The 14,242-nt window shown below is 51.0% G+C and overlaps 2 protein-coding genes across 3 annotated transcripts in view; one reads left to right on the top strand and one right to left on the bottom strand.

The window, feature by feature from the left end:
* The window catches only part of LOC127060968 (uncharacterized), a 1,003,595-nt gene extending 989,840 nt beyond the window's left edge, over positions 1-13,755 (top strand). The window contains exon 2 of one of the 2 annotated variants that reach the window (XR_007780319.1): positions 11,997-13,755. The gene's annotated coding sequence lies outside the window, so the exon portion shown is untranslated. Of the gene's footprint in view, positions 1-8,607; positions 9,504-11,996 lie in introns of those variants that run through there. The other variant, XM_050986352.1, reaches the window with a different exon arrangement.
* LOC103821203 (small conductance calcium-activated potassium channel protein 2-like) overlaps positions 1-14,242 on the bottom strand; it is a 238,388-nt gene that overhangs the window by 48,249 nt on the left and 175,897 nt on the right. The gene's annotated exons all lie outside the window — the stretch shown is intronic.

The following is a 14,242-nucleotide window of genomic DNA, read 5'->3' as shown; positions in this document are numbered from 1 at the left end:
CTTCTTATGATTATACAATAATTATTTTAATTACTACTACTTACACAGGTAAAACACAAGGCTTAACATTTCAGAGTTTATCTTAGCATTTTCCAGGGTGCCACTATCAAAAGGACAGAAAATCATCCAAATCCTCCTGGGAACTGGTTTCGCCATTAAAAACATTAACGTAAAGGGACCAGCTTGTGAGATTCAGTTCCTAGGAGTGAAGTGGCAAGATGGAAGGCGTCGGATCCCTACAGATGTCATTAACAAGATCACAGCTATATCTCCACCGACCAATAAGAAGGAAACACAAGCTTTCCTAGGTGCCATAGGCTTTTGGAGAATGCACATTCCCGAGTATAGGCAGATCGTGAGCCCTCTTTACCTGGTCACCCGCAAGAAGAACCATTTCCACTGGGGCCCTGAGCAACAACAAGCTTTTGCCCAGATCAAGCAGGAAATTGCCCATGCAGTAGCCCTTGGTCCGATCAGGACAGGACCAGATGTGAAGAACATGCTCTACTCTGCAGCCAGGAACCATGGCTTGTCCTGGAGCCTTTGGCAGAAGGTGCCTGGGGAGACTCAGGGTCGGCGGCTAGGATTTTGGAGTCAAAGCTACAGAGGGTCCGAAGCCAACTATACTCCAACCGAGAAAGAAATCTTGGCTGCCTATGAAGGAGTCCAAGCTGCATCAGAGGTGATTGGCACGGAAGCACAACTCCTCCTGGCACCCCGACTGCCGGTGCTGGGGTGGATGTTCAAAGGCAAGGTTCCCTCCACTCACCATGCCACTGACACTACATGGAGCAAGTGGATTGCCCTTATCACTCAACGTGCCCGTATAGGTAAACTGAATCGCCCTGGGATTTTGGAGGTAATTACAAATTTGCCCGAAGGTGAGAATTTCAGTGTCACAGATGAAGAACCAGAACCAGTGACACGGGCTGAAGAGGCTCCTCCATATAACCAGCTGCCACCAGAGGAAACAAGCTATGCTCTTTTCACGGACGGTTTCTATTGCATCGTAGGGATGAACCGGAAGTGGAAAGCAGCCGTATGGAGCCCCACACAACAGGTCGCTCAAGCTACCAAAGAGAAGGTGGATCGAGCCAACTTGCTGAACTCAAAGCTGTTCAGCTGGCCCTGGACAATGCTGAGAGAGAGAAATGGCCAAGGCTCTACCTTTACACTGATTCATGGATGGTAGCTAATGCTCTGTGGGGATGGCTGGAGAGGTGGAAACAAGCTAACTGGCAAAGTAGAGGAAAACCGATTTTGGCTGCTTATGAGTGGAAAGACATCGCTACCAGGGTAGGGAAGCTACCTGTGAAGGTCCGCCATGCAGATGCCCATGTCCCCAAGAGCAGAGCTAATGAGAAGCACCAAAACAATGAGCAGGTAGACTGGGCTGCAAAGATAGAAGTGTCAAAGATAGACCTAGATTGGGAACACAAGGGAGAGTTATTCCTAGCTCGGTGGGCCCATGATGCCTCAGGTCATCAGGGTAGAGATGCCACCTATAAGTGGGCAAGAGACCGAGGGGTGGATCTAACCATGGACAGTATTTCTCAGGTTATCCACGACTGTGAAACGTGTGCTGCCATCAAGCAAGCCAAGCGAGTGAAGCCCCTGTGGGTATGGGGAGGCCTGGCAGATCGACTACATCACACTGCCCTAGACACGCCAAGGCAAGCACTATGTGCTTACAATGGTAGAAGCCACCACTGGGTGGTTGGAAACCTACCCTGTGTCTCATGCTGCTGCCCGTAACACCATCCTGGGCCTTGAAAAGCAGGTCCTTTGGAGGCATGGTACCCCTGAGAGGATTGAGTCAGACAATGGGACTCATTTCAAGAACAGCCTTATCAACACCTGGGCTAGGAAACATGGCATTGAGTGGGTGTACCATACCCCCTACCACGCACCAGCTGCAGGGAAGATAGAGAGGTACAATGGGCTACTAAAAACCCAGCTGAAAGCCTTGGGTGGGGGATCTTTCAAAAATTGGGAGCAGCATTTAGCAAAGGATACCTGGTTAGTTAACACCCGAGGCTCCACCAACCGAGCAGGTCCTGCCCAGTCTGAGTCCCTGAATATAATGGATGGAGATAAAGTCCCAGTGGTACATGTCAGAGGTCTGTTAGGGAGGACGGTGTGGATCAATTCTGCCTCGAGTGCAGGCAAACCCATCCGTGGGGTTGTCTTTGCTCAGGGACCAGGTTGCACATGGTGGGTAATGCAGAGAGATGGAACAATACGATGTGTACCTCAGGGAGATCTGATTGTGGGGTGAGAATGATATGCAAATATCACTGTTTGCTATGTTATTGCCATTGCCTGTACACTAAACCGTAGAGACATGAGATAGGAGGAAATTGTTTGACGATATGGGGATAAGGGGTGGAATGCCCTAGCGTGACTGTTATCCCCATTCGTGTGTGTAATTTATGCTGGATATAATGTTCTGTGCCTTTAAGACTGGCAGAGTGAAAGTTTTGTTTTGGGCATCTTATCAGCCACTCAGCGGGACATACAGATAGCACCGCTACATAGGGCTGCTTTTTTGCTTTTTGCCCTGCTTTTTGCCTTTGCTCTTGCTTCTGCTTCGCTTCTGCTTTGCTTGCTCTTGCTTTTTTCCCCCTCTTCTCATTAGTTAATTTAGCTAAACAGTCCAAATTCCTTTCTGGACTGTTCCCCCCCCCCCCGCCCCCTGTTTGGACCTGCCGACTTCTCTGGATTGGGACTTGGAAACACCGATTTGGAAACACCAAGCAGCTGCCCCAAAGCCGGAGGGACTGATAACAGCGACCACCCCCCAGGAGAGACTTTCTGAATTTGTCATCTTTTTCAGAGCGGTGAAAGAGTGGTGTCATTCAGTATTGTTCATTTTGTGTGTTGGGGGGTGCTGTGCTTGTCCAATAAACAGGTTCTTTCCACTTCTCTCCGAGGAATTCTTCCCAAACCAGTTGGGGGGATGGGCCGTGTGGGTTTGTTTTCTGGGGAAGCCCTTTTTGGGGATTCTCTCCCAAATTTGCCCAAAACCAGGACAAGTTGCAAAGTGAAATTTATTACTAACAGAATCAGAAAAGGATAATGAGAAGTAAAATAAGATGTTAAAACACCTTTTTACCCCCCAGCTCCTCCCTCCTTCCCACTGACAGCACAGGGAGACAGCATGGGGTTTTTTGGGTTAGTTCATCACCAAGATTTTCTTTTCCTGCTCAGGGAGAAGAGTCCTTCCCCTGTGAGACTTTGGGGTCCCTCCCACAGGAGACAGTTCTCCATTAACTTCTCCAGCTTGGGTCCACTCTCACAAGCAGCAGTCCTACCACACCTGCTGCAACCTGAGTCCCTCCCACGGACAGACAGTCCTCTTAAAACTACTGCGATGTGGGTCCCTCTTTCCACGGGGTGCAGTCCTCCATGGACAGGCTGCTCCAGCCTAGAAACAAGGGCCCTCTCTCTCTACCAGGTCTTCCACTGGATCTCAGCCTCCTCCAGGCATTTACCAGCTCCAGCGTGAGCACCTCCCCCATGGTCTGCGAGTGGATCTCTGTATCCCCCAAGGACCCATGGGCTGCAGGGAAACAACCTGCTTCACCATGGTCATCACCACAGCCTGCAGAGGAATCTCGGCTCTGGCACCTGGAGCACCTCCTTCCCCTCCTTCTTCACTGACCTTGGTGTCCCCTTGTTGTTTTCCCTCACATGTTCTTACCTCCTCCTCTTCTCTGACTAGAAGAAAAACTGTGTGACTTCGTTTTGATTTTCTTCTTAAATATGTCAACACAGAGGCATTACCAACTGTGGTATTCACATTCTCTGAACAGAGAGAGACATAATTCTCTCTCCCAGGATTTTCCTGGAGAAGGCAGTGAGAAAGCTCAGAGAGAGAAGAGAAAACAATTCTTATCTTCACTTCTTCACTTGATGCTCCTGTTGTTTGGCACATGTAGAATGTGCTATGGAGATTGTTTACCGAAAGTGATTTATTAATTGGACTCTGGTGATGGTTGTTTGGACTGATTGACCAATTGGGTCAAAGCTGTGTCGTGACTGTCTGGAAAGGGTCATGAGTTTTTCTTTAGTAGTGTAGTTTAGTATAGTACTAGTACAGTATGTAATGTAATGTAATATAATTAACTTAATAAAGCATTTGTTCAGCCTTCTGAAGTCAATGGAGTCAAGGCTCTTAATTCCTGCATTGGGGGTCCCCTGCATCGATAACCAACCTCTCTAATTGGCCTAGACTTGGCCAGCAGCATGTCCATCTTCAGAGCTATCAGGGATTGGCTCTGCTGGATATGGTGGAAGCTTACAGCAGCTTTTCACAGGAGCCACCTCCATGGGCCCCCTGCTACTAAAAACCAGGCCATGCAAAACCAATACACTGTGCTAAGGCACATGAGGAATAAGGAGGTGATTTGTGAGAGCCAGCATGGCTTCACTAAAGAGTATTGTGCCTGACAAATTCAGCGACCTTCTAAAATGGAGTTACAGACTTGCTGGATGAGAGAAGAGAGATCAACATCACCTACTTGGACTTGTGCAAAGCAATTAACACTGTCTCGCACAATATCCTTGTCTCTAAACTGAAGACACAGGGATTTGATGGATGGACCACTTGGTGGATAAGGAATATGCTGGATGGTCACACTCAGAGTTGCGGTCAACAGTTCAATGTCCAGGTAGAGAGCAATAACAAGCGGTGTTCTTCAGGGGTCAGTACTGGGACCTGGGGCAGTTCAACATCTTTGTTGGTGACATGGACAGTGGGAATGAGAGTATTCTCAGCAAGTTCACCGATGACACCGAGCTGTGTGGCTCGGTCAACAAGCAGGAGGGAAGGGATGGCATCCAGAGGGACCTGGACAGGCTTGAGAGGTGGGCCTGTATCGATGCAGGACGACCCCCACCCAGTGAATAACGTGCAGTGACTCCATGATTCAGAAGGCTAAACAAATGCTTTATTAAGCTATACTATATTACATACTATACTATACTATACTAAAACTATACTACTAAAGAAAAACTCATGACCCTTACCAGACAGTCATGACACAGCTTTGACCTAATTGGTCAATCAGTCAAAACAACCATCACCAGAGTCCAATTAACAAATCACTTTTGGTAAACAATCTCCATAACACATTCCACATGTGCCAAACAACAAGAGCAGTGAATAGAGATCAGAATTGTTTTCTCTTCTCTCTCTGAGCTTTCTCACTGCCTTCCCCAGGAAAATCCTGGGAGAGGGAATTATGTGTCTCTCTGTTCAAAGAATATATAAATACCACAGGCTTGTGTGCGCCTTTTGAAGTTCATTAAGGCCAAGTGCAAGGTCCTGCACTTGGGTTGGGACAATCCCAAGCCATGAGTACAGGCTGGGTGGAGAATGGATTGAGTGTAGCCCTGGGGAGAAAGACTTTGGGATGTTGGTGGACAAGAAGCTCAACATGTCTCAGCAATGTGCACTGTCAGACCAGAAAGCCAACAGTGTTCCGGGCTGTATCGAAAGCAGATCACAGGACAAAATTATTTCCCTTTACTCTACTCTGGTGAGACCCCACCTGGAGTGCTGTGTACAGTTTCTGGGGCCCCCAACATAAGAAAGACATGGACCCATTGGAACGAGTCCAGAGGAGGCCACTGAGTAGATCACAGGGCTGGAACACCTCTGCTATGAAGACAGGCTGAGAGAGTTGAGGCTGCTCAGCCTGGAGGAGGCTCCAGAGAAACCTTATTGCAGCCTTCCAGTACCTAAAGGGGGCCTGCAGGAAGGCTGGAGAGGGGCTTTTTTTGCAAGGGTATGCAGTGATAGGACAAGGGGGAATGGCTTTATTCTGAAAGAGAGTACATTTAGACTGCATATTAGGAAGACATTCTCTACTGTGAGGGGGGTGAGGCTCTGGAACTGGTTGCCTAGAAGTTGTGAATTCCTCATCCCTGCAAGTGTTTAAAGCAAGGTTGGATGGGGCTCTGAGCTACCTGATCTAGTGGAAGGTGTCCCTGCCTGTGGGAGAGTTAGGGATTGCGGCCGGAAGATCTCGGGCTGGTACGCGTAGACAGGAAGACCCCTCCTCACCTTCAGTCTGACCTTGGCTACCTGGCTGCACCCAGGACAAGGGCAGAGGAAGTGACACAAACTACCTAAGCCATAAATACCCCTGAAACCTTTGAATAAACGCCATTTGCTATCCACCACATTGGTGTCCGCAGCATATGGACCGAGTGACTCTGTATTTGGGTCACCGTGCCGTACCCGAGAACCAGGTCACCTCGTAGCAGCTGCTAGATATTGGTGCCGATCCCGGGATCCAGCACCCGGGGTGCGGGAGTCACCTGGACAGGGGCCGGTGGCTGCACAGCGGGTCTAGTGCGGCGGGGAGGACGCTCCCGGACCAGCGAGGGACATGGAAGCCGTCGCGCAGGTCGTAACCCAAATGCATGTTCAGTGGGGAATAGAATGTAAACTCAAGGATTTATGCCTTGCTATTTCGAGGCTTATTAAATTACAGGCGATAGATACCCCTGTGGATATTCTCCATCCGGAGAAATGGGACCATTTTACTAAGATTTTAGCTGAAGAAACCATGTCCTGTGGCTCGGGAAAAGCTCTTAAGTCATGGGGCAGGGTTGTGCAAGCCTTGCAAAAGGCAAGAAATGAGCAGGACACCTGGCAAGCTGCGAAAGCGTGGTTGCTGGCCACGCCGCAGCTGGGGGTGGGCGCGGCGACACAAACTGCAGAGGATTTAGAACAAACCCGCAGCGAAAAGCCGCGAACGCCGGACCCCTCCGAGCAGATCGGCTTACCATCAGAGGGGGGGGAGAACGCGCAGTCGTTTTGGCAGGAACTCACGGAGGAGGCGAGGGCGGCGGCGAAACCGCCGAGCCCCGAAGGGGAGGACAGGAATGCACCCCCTCCATATGTGTTTGAAAATGGCAGGGAGGCGTGTGTTCAGGGCGGAAAGGAACCCGCGCCGGGCAGAAATGGAGTCAGCTCGCTTAACAACGCATGTGCGGGCGAGCGGGGGGACGGGGCGGCCCCCGCGCAGGAGCGTATGAACAATCAGAGCGCTCAGCTCACTTTCCGTCCTTATAGGGCAAGTACCTCCCCCAGCAGGAGGCGGGGGGACCCCAGGGGGAGGGAACGGTCCGACCCCCGCAAGAAGGGGCGGGGTCGGAGCCCGAGAAAAACGGGCAGCAGACCGGAAGTCTCCGAGCAGTCGACTTCCGACTGGGACTCGGAGTCGAGCTCCGATTCGGAGGACTCGGAGCGGGGATCGGGGAGCACCGACTCAGACTCGAGTTCTAACAAAGGAACAGCAGCAGCACGCAAGGCAATTAGCCACAGCGCTCCCGCATGGGTAAAGGGGACATCAGAGAAAGATCGAACCCCACTTAAAGACTGGCGGAAAATAAAAATTGCATGCGCAGAGTGGTCCCCGTCAGCGAAACTAGTGTTTCCGGTCCGGGTGGGGGGACCCGGCGGGAACCAAAGGTTCTATTCCCCGGTAAACCCGAAAGACGTGCAGGCGATTACAAAAGCGATCGCGGATAAGGGGATTAATTCTGCAATGGTTTCAACTCTCATTGATGGCGTCTTTGGGGGGGATGACGTGCTACCTTTTGATATTAAGCAGACCTGCCGAATGATTTTTGACGGGGCAGGGATGATTTTATTTAAGCAGGAGTGGGAAGATAACTGTCTAAACAGCTAGCCCTGGTAACAGGGGCAGACCACCCACTGCATGACTCCAGCATACAGAGGCTAATGGGCACAGACCCTACAATGATCACCCCCCAAGCACAGGCAGAAGGCCTGAGGGCCCCAGAGATTATGACAACAACTCGGGCTGCCCGAGAAGCCATCCGTGTTGCCTCTAAAGTAGTAGCCAAGCCTTCCCCTTGGACTACAATAAAACAGAGTGAGAGTGAAAGCTTCACTCAGTTTGTGGACCTTCTGCAGTCAGCCTTAGACGCCTCCACATTACCCTCAGAGGCAAAAGGTCCAGTGCTGGCAGAGTGCCTACGCCAACAATGTAACTCAGCCATAAAGGACATGTTAAGATCACTGCCACAGGGATCTAACACAGCTGCCATGATCAGGCATGTAGCTAAGGAGGAGCACCTTGCTCCCATCCAAGCAGCAGTTCACACTGCAATAATGAGTGTCATGGCATGCATTAAGTGTGGCCAGGGTGGGCACGTGGCGATAAACTGTCCCCGGTTAGGACACCCATCAGCAGCTGCTCCCCCACATCAGGGGAAACCTCGGGGACCGTGCTGGGCTTGCGGTAGGAAAGGGCATGTAGCTAAGGAATGCAGATCCAAGCATCAGGGAAACGGCAGAGGGAGGAGGCAGCCGGGCCGTATCCAGCCTCCTCCCACTGGGAACATGCAACGGCCCAGCTACAGCAACCCTCAATGGGGCACAGGGTTCCCGTGCCCACCACTGCCAACCCCTCAGGGAATGTCCAACTTTGCTGCCCAGCCAATGGTCCAACCGAACCCACCTGCGCCTCAGGAATACCACAAACAGCCCCTTGGGGAAGAGGTCCCTGGGTGGCTCTGGCCATGAAAGCATGGGAACGGGACCCGTGGGTGGCCGTTGCCGCGAAGGTGGGCAAGCACCCACTGATCGTGTGGGCAGTGTGTCGTCTCCACAACAGCTCGGACGACTCGGCCATCTGCCTTCCCTTTTGGGTGGACACAGGGTCAGACGTCACCGTCATCCCAGGCATACATTGGCCTCGACCATGGAAGCTAGAAGCAGCCCCCATGGTGGGCGGAGTTGGAGGGCTGTCCCGAGCCCACAAGAGCGCCCAACCAGTGGCAATAACCCTCTGCACCGAGAGAGGACCGGGAAGAACCATCACCCTCACTACATATGTGATGTCGGACTGTCCACCCTTACTGGGAAGAGATGCCCTTGCCCTGCTGGATGTTAGGGTGACAAATTTATTTTAGGGGCCACTGTAGCATACCCACCATTGCCCATCAAGCTGACTTGGAAATCAGCTGACCCAGTGTGGGTCGATCAGTGGCCCCTGTCAAAGCCTCGAATAACTGCCCTCCTTGAGTTGGTTAGCCGTGAATTACACAAGAATCACATAGAACCCTCCACAAGTCCATGGAACACTCCAATTTTCGTGATACCTAAGCGGTCTGGTGAAGGCTTCCGTCTCCTACACGACTTGCGGGAGGTGAACAAGCGAATCCAGCCTATGGGACCTGTCCAAACATCGCTACCCATGAACTCGATGATACCGAGAAGACAACCCTGTGCAGTTCTCGACATCAAAGACTGCTTCTTTTCTATCCCCCTGCATGAAGACGACAAAGAGCGTTTCGCCTTTTCCATCGTCTTCCCAAACAGCCAGCGGCCTAACCTACGCTTCCAATGGAGGATGCTTCCACAGGGAATGCTCAACTCCCCTACCATCTGCCAGATCACCATGGACCGAGCGCTAGCACCTGTCCGGCAAAGCAATCCGACGGTAACCATCGTGCAGTACATAGACGACATCCTGATCGCAGCACCAACCACGAGACAAGTGGACCAGCTAGTGTCAACCGTCTCCGAGACCCTGAAGACGAATGGCTTTGAGGTGGCGAGTGCAAAAATAAAAAAGGGACCATGCGTGACCTTCCTGGGAGTGGGAATCACAAGTTCCTACGTAACCCCTCCCCAGATGAAAATCCACCAGGACATCAAGACGCTGCATGACATGCAACAGCTGGTAGGGTCCTTGCAGTGGCTCCGCAACATCATCTTGATTCCTCCCGAGGTCATGGACTCTCTAAATGACCTCTTGAAAGGGAAGAACCCATGGGAGCAGAAAACCCTGACACCAGAAGCGACAAGCTCGCTCGACTTCATCGAACGTCAGATGTCAGAGAGCATGCTCACCAGATGGGATTCAAGTGCTCCAGTCGATCTGTATGTCCACTTTACGAAAAAGGGGGGAGCGGGAGCCTTAGCCCAAGGACCCCCTGACAAGGCCCAACCGATACTATGGGTGGTCTTGGGGAAACCGTCACGAGCCTTTTCCCCGGGAGTCGAGTGCCTCAGCAACCTCATCATGAAAGGCAGGAAACTCGCCCTAAGACACCTAGGCATCGAGCCGTCCAAGATAAGCTTGCCTCTCCGCAAACAGCTCTCTGCACAGTCAACAACAATATCGGAGTACCTAGCGATAGCCCTCACAGGCTTTGGAGGAGAAATTCGCTACGCAGAGAAACCCCCTTGGACTCGGCTGCTCACGGTCATCGATATCGACCTCCCACCCAAGGTGGTCGATCGACCACAGGCAGGACCAACCATCTTCACGGACGCATCATCGCAGACCTCCACCGCGGCAGCAGTGTGGCAGTCAGAAGAACAGTGGCAATGTGTCAAGGCAACCGACCCTACGCTTTCAGTCCAACAGCTTGAAGCAGCAGCTGTGGCACTAGCGTGCGGACTGTTCCCAGAGGAACACCTTAACATTGTGACTGACTCCATATTTGTGGCAAAACTCTGCCTAGCCATGTCCGGACCAGGCGTGTCAGTGTCCCCAGTGGCAACGATGCTGGAGGAAGCACTCTATTCACGGAAAGGCACCATATCAGTCATCCACGTCAACAGCCACGACCCGATCAAAGGGTTCTACCAGATAGGCAATGACAAAGCTGACGCCGCAGCAAAGGGCGTATGGACGCTGAAAGAAGCTCGTCAGTTGCACGAAACCCTTCACATCGGAGCAAAAGCGCTTGCGAAAAAGTGCGGAATCTCTACTGCAGACGCAAAGCACGTCGTCGCAACGTGCCCTCACTGCCAGAAGTTGCCACTATGGTCGAGTTGTGTCAACCCCAGAGGTCTCAAAGCCTCAGAAGTGTGGCAAACAGACTTTACCCTATGCCAGCTCTTGAAACCTCGAGCGTGGCTCGCAGTTACTGTAGATACGTACAGCGGCATGATTGTGGCCACACAGCATCTCAAGACGGACTCCAAAGCGACCATCCAACATTGGCTGACAGCCATGGCATGGCTTGGGGTTCCAAAGCAAATCAAAACAGACAACGGCCCAAACTTCATCTCAAAGGCAGTCCAGACATTCGCCTCGAAATGGAACATCGCCTTGGTGCAGGGCATCCCATACAACAGCACCGGACAAGCCATCGTCGAAAGAGCAAACCAGACTCTGAAAGCTAAGCTAGAAGTGCTAGCAAAGGCAGAAGGCTTCTCCAATGCCATTCCCCCGAGTGACCAAGCGCGCATCCTGGCAACTGCGCTGCTAGCGTTAAATCAATACCCTAGGGGGGATGAAACAAACAGTCCAGCTCAGAAACACTGGGCACCTCGAGCATTAGAGGAGGGCCCGCGGGTGGTGATCAAAAACGAACTGGGGCAGTGGGAACAGGGTTGGAGATTGGTGCTCACAGGGCGGGGATATGCGGCTGTCAAAAAGGACGGGCACATTAAATGGTGTCAGCTTAAGTCAATCAAGCCCGATCTCAACCATGAGCAGAATGAGACTGATGAGAGTTGTGAGTTTCTGTTTACAGGACATGCTCGTGGGGCGTCCTCGTGACGCGTACATCCCCGTTCCAGAGGACGGACCACCAAGCCGTCCAGCAGCGCCCGAGAGAACCACGCGGGTGAGACGCAAACATCAACGGTGTTTCCGTGTGCTTTTGCTGTTGGGGCTTGTCGCCAGAGGGCAAGCCAACCCAGACCACTACCCTCATCAGCCATTCAGGTGGGTCATGCGACACCTTAGCAGTGGCAAGGTGCTCAAAGGAGTCACCACACCAAACACACCATCCTTCATACTCCGCTTTTCCGACTTGTTTCCGGGACGACCAAAGGTAGACCCCTCTTCCCCACACGTCACACAAACGTACCTAACCTACTGGTGTCCAGCCTCAAACCCAGGAAAAAGCTACTGCAATCACCCAGGGTGGGGATACTGTGGGCATTGGGGCTGCGAAACCATTGTTACAGATGCCAGACCGTCAGGGCCAAGGTGGGATCCACAAGAGCCCGACAGGTTCTTGCAGTTCACCTGGGCACCCACTGGCTGCAAAACACCCTTCTTTTTCCATGGAAATTTCCATCGAAACAGTCATAAAATCCCCAAATTTCGGAAATGCACTAACTACAACATGACAGTTTTACAGCCAAATCACCCCAGTTGGACCACGGGCAGAACATGGACAGTAGCCGTTCAAGGGTCAAAAGAGTGGGTGAATGTGCAAATTATCAGACTCCCAGCCTCTATGTCCCAATCAGTCGGACCCAATCCGGTTCTAGTAGCGAGCAAACCCAGGGAAGAGATCGCAGTTAACAGTAGTTCTAGCCCCGATACGCAGAAGTCAGAACTAGTCTCCCCATCCAGTCTCCTAGCCGAACCGAACCTTTCCAATTCATTCATAAACGTGCTAAATGCTACCTTCATATCGTTAAATCAGTCCAACCCAAACTTCACAGAATCATGCTGGTTATGCTATGATGCACAACCCCCTTTTTACGAAGGCGTTGCCTTCGATCTCCCATTCATCTTCTCAAAAGTCAAACAATCCACGCCAATGCAGATGGGACACCCCCCGGAGAGGCATTACCCTGAGTCAGGTTACGGGCCAAGGCAAATGCTTCGGCAATGCAACCTTGGCGAGGCAGACGGGCAGTGTCTGCAAAGAATTTGGCAAACTTAAGGGAGGGAAGTTCCAGTGGGTGATCCCAGCTGCATCAGGGATGTGGGTCTGTCACCGATCTGGAGTAAGCCCATGTGTACTCCTTGAAAAATTCGATCACTCTAACGACTTTTGTGTCCAAGTTCTAATTGTTCCTAGAGTCCTGTACCACTCAGACGAAGAAGTGTACTACCTCTTCGAACAAACCAGCCGTCTCCACAAAAGAGAAATATTGACAGGTTTAACCATAGCCATGCTGCTCGGCCTGGGAGCAGCCGGAACGGCCACAGGCGTCTCAGCCCTAGCGACCCAACACCAAGGACTGTCCCAACTGCAAATGACCATCGATGAGGACCTGCAAAGGATCGAGAAGTCCATCTCTTCGCTGGAAAAATCCCTTTCCTCACTCTCAGAAGTTGTCCTCCAAAATAGGAGAGGACTGGACCTCTTGTTCATGCAGCAGGGGGGCCTGTGTGCTGCCTTGAAAGAGGAATGCTGCTTTTATGCAGACCACACCGGAGTCGTCAGGGACTCCATGGCCGAACTGAGAAACCGGCTGAACCAGAGAAAAATGGACAGAGAAGCTCAACAGGGCTGGTTCGAGTCGTGGTTCAACCAGTCTCCATGGCTCACCACGCTGATTTCTACCCTAATAGGCCCAATCACTATAATCTTACTAACCCTAATCTTCGGGCCTTGCATATTAAACAAACTAGTGTTATTCGTTAAAAGGCGTTTAGAAACGGCAAACATTTTGTTTCTCGAGCGCCGACAATTACTTTAAAGCATGCTAAAGTTACTAACACACGATTTTACACTAATCCTACTAACCCATGAAATTTTGTAACCTTTACATTTTATAACTTTATGAGATTTTTACTAATCATGGTGGGGGGGGGAAATGTGGGAGAGTTAGGGATTGCGGCCGGAAGATCTCGGGCTGGTACGCGTAGACAGGAAGACCCCTCCTCACCTTCAGTCTGACCTTGGCTACCTGGCTGCACCCAGGACAAGGGCAGAGGAAGTGACACAAACTACCTAAGCCATAAATACCCCTGAAACCTTTGAATAAACGCCATTTGCTATCCACCACATTGGTGTCCGCAGCATATGGACCGAGTGACTCTGTATTTGGGTCACCGTGCCGTACCCGAGAACCAGGTCGCCTCGTAGCAGCTGCTACACCTGCCCATGGAGCTAGATGATTTTTAAGGTCCCTTCCAATCCAGGCCATTCTATGATTGTGTGATTTGATGATTAATATTAGTAAATAAATGCAAAATAACCTATTTTTAACAATTGTCTTGAATGTATAGGAATTGCTATAGAAGAAATAAGATTATATTAGTATTTATCACACACAAAGTTTTTTAGTATGTTCTTTAAGGCTTAAAGATAAAGTTAACATTAATTTAGTATTTAATTGCTTTAATATATGTACAGTACATCAATGGATGGTTGTAGTACAAGTATTGGTTCTTATCTATGAAGGCAGGCTGAGAGAGTTGAGGCTGCCAATCTCCTGACAGGGAGGAGGTATGCTCTAGTAATGAGTATAGTCCATATATTGAATGCATTC

This window comes from Serinus canaria, chromosome W, assembly GCF_022539315.1.
Source record: "Serinus canaria isolate serCan28SL12 chromosome W, serCan2020, whole genome shotgun sequence".
Taxonomy (NCBI): domain Eukaryota; kingdom Metazoa; phylum Chordata; class Aves; order Passeriformes; family Fringillidae; genus Serinus; species Serinus canaria.
This window is presented reverse-complemented; position numbering and strand designations above follow the sequence as displayed.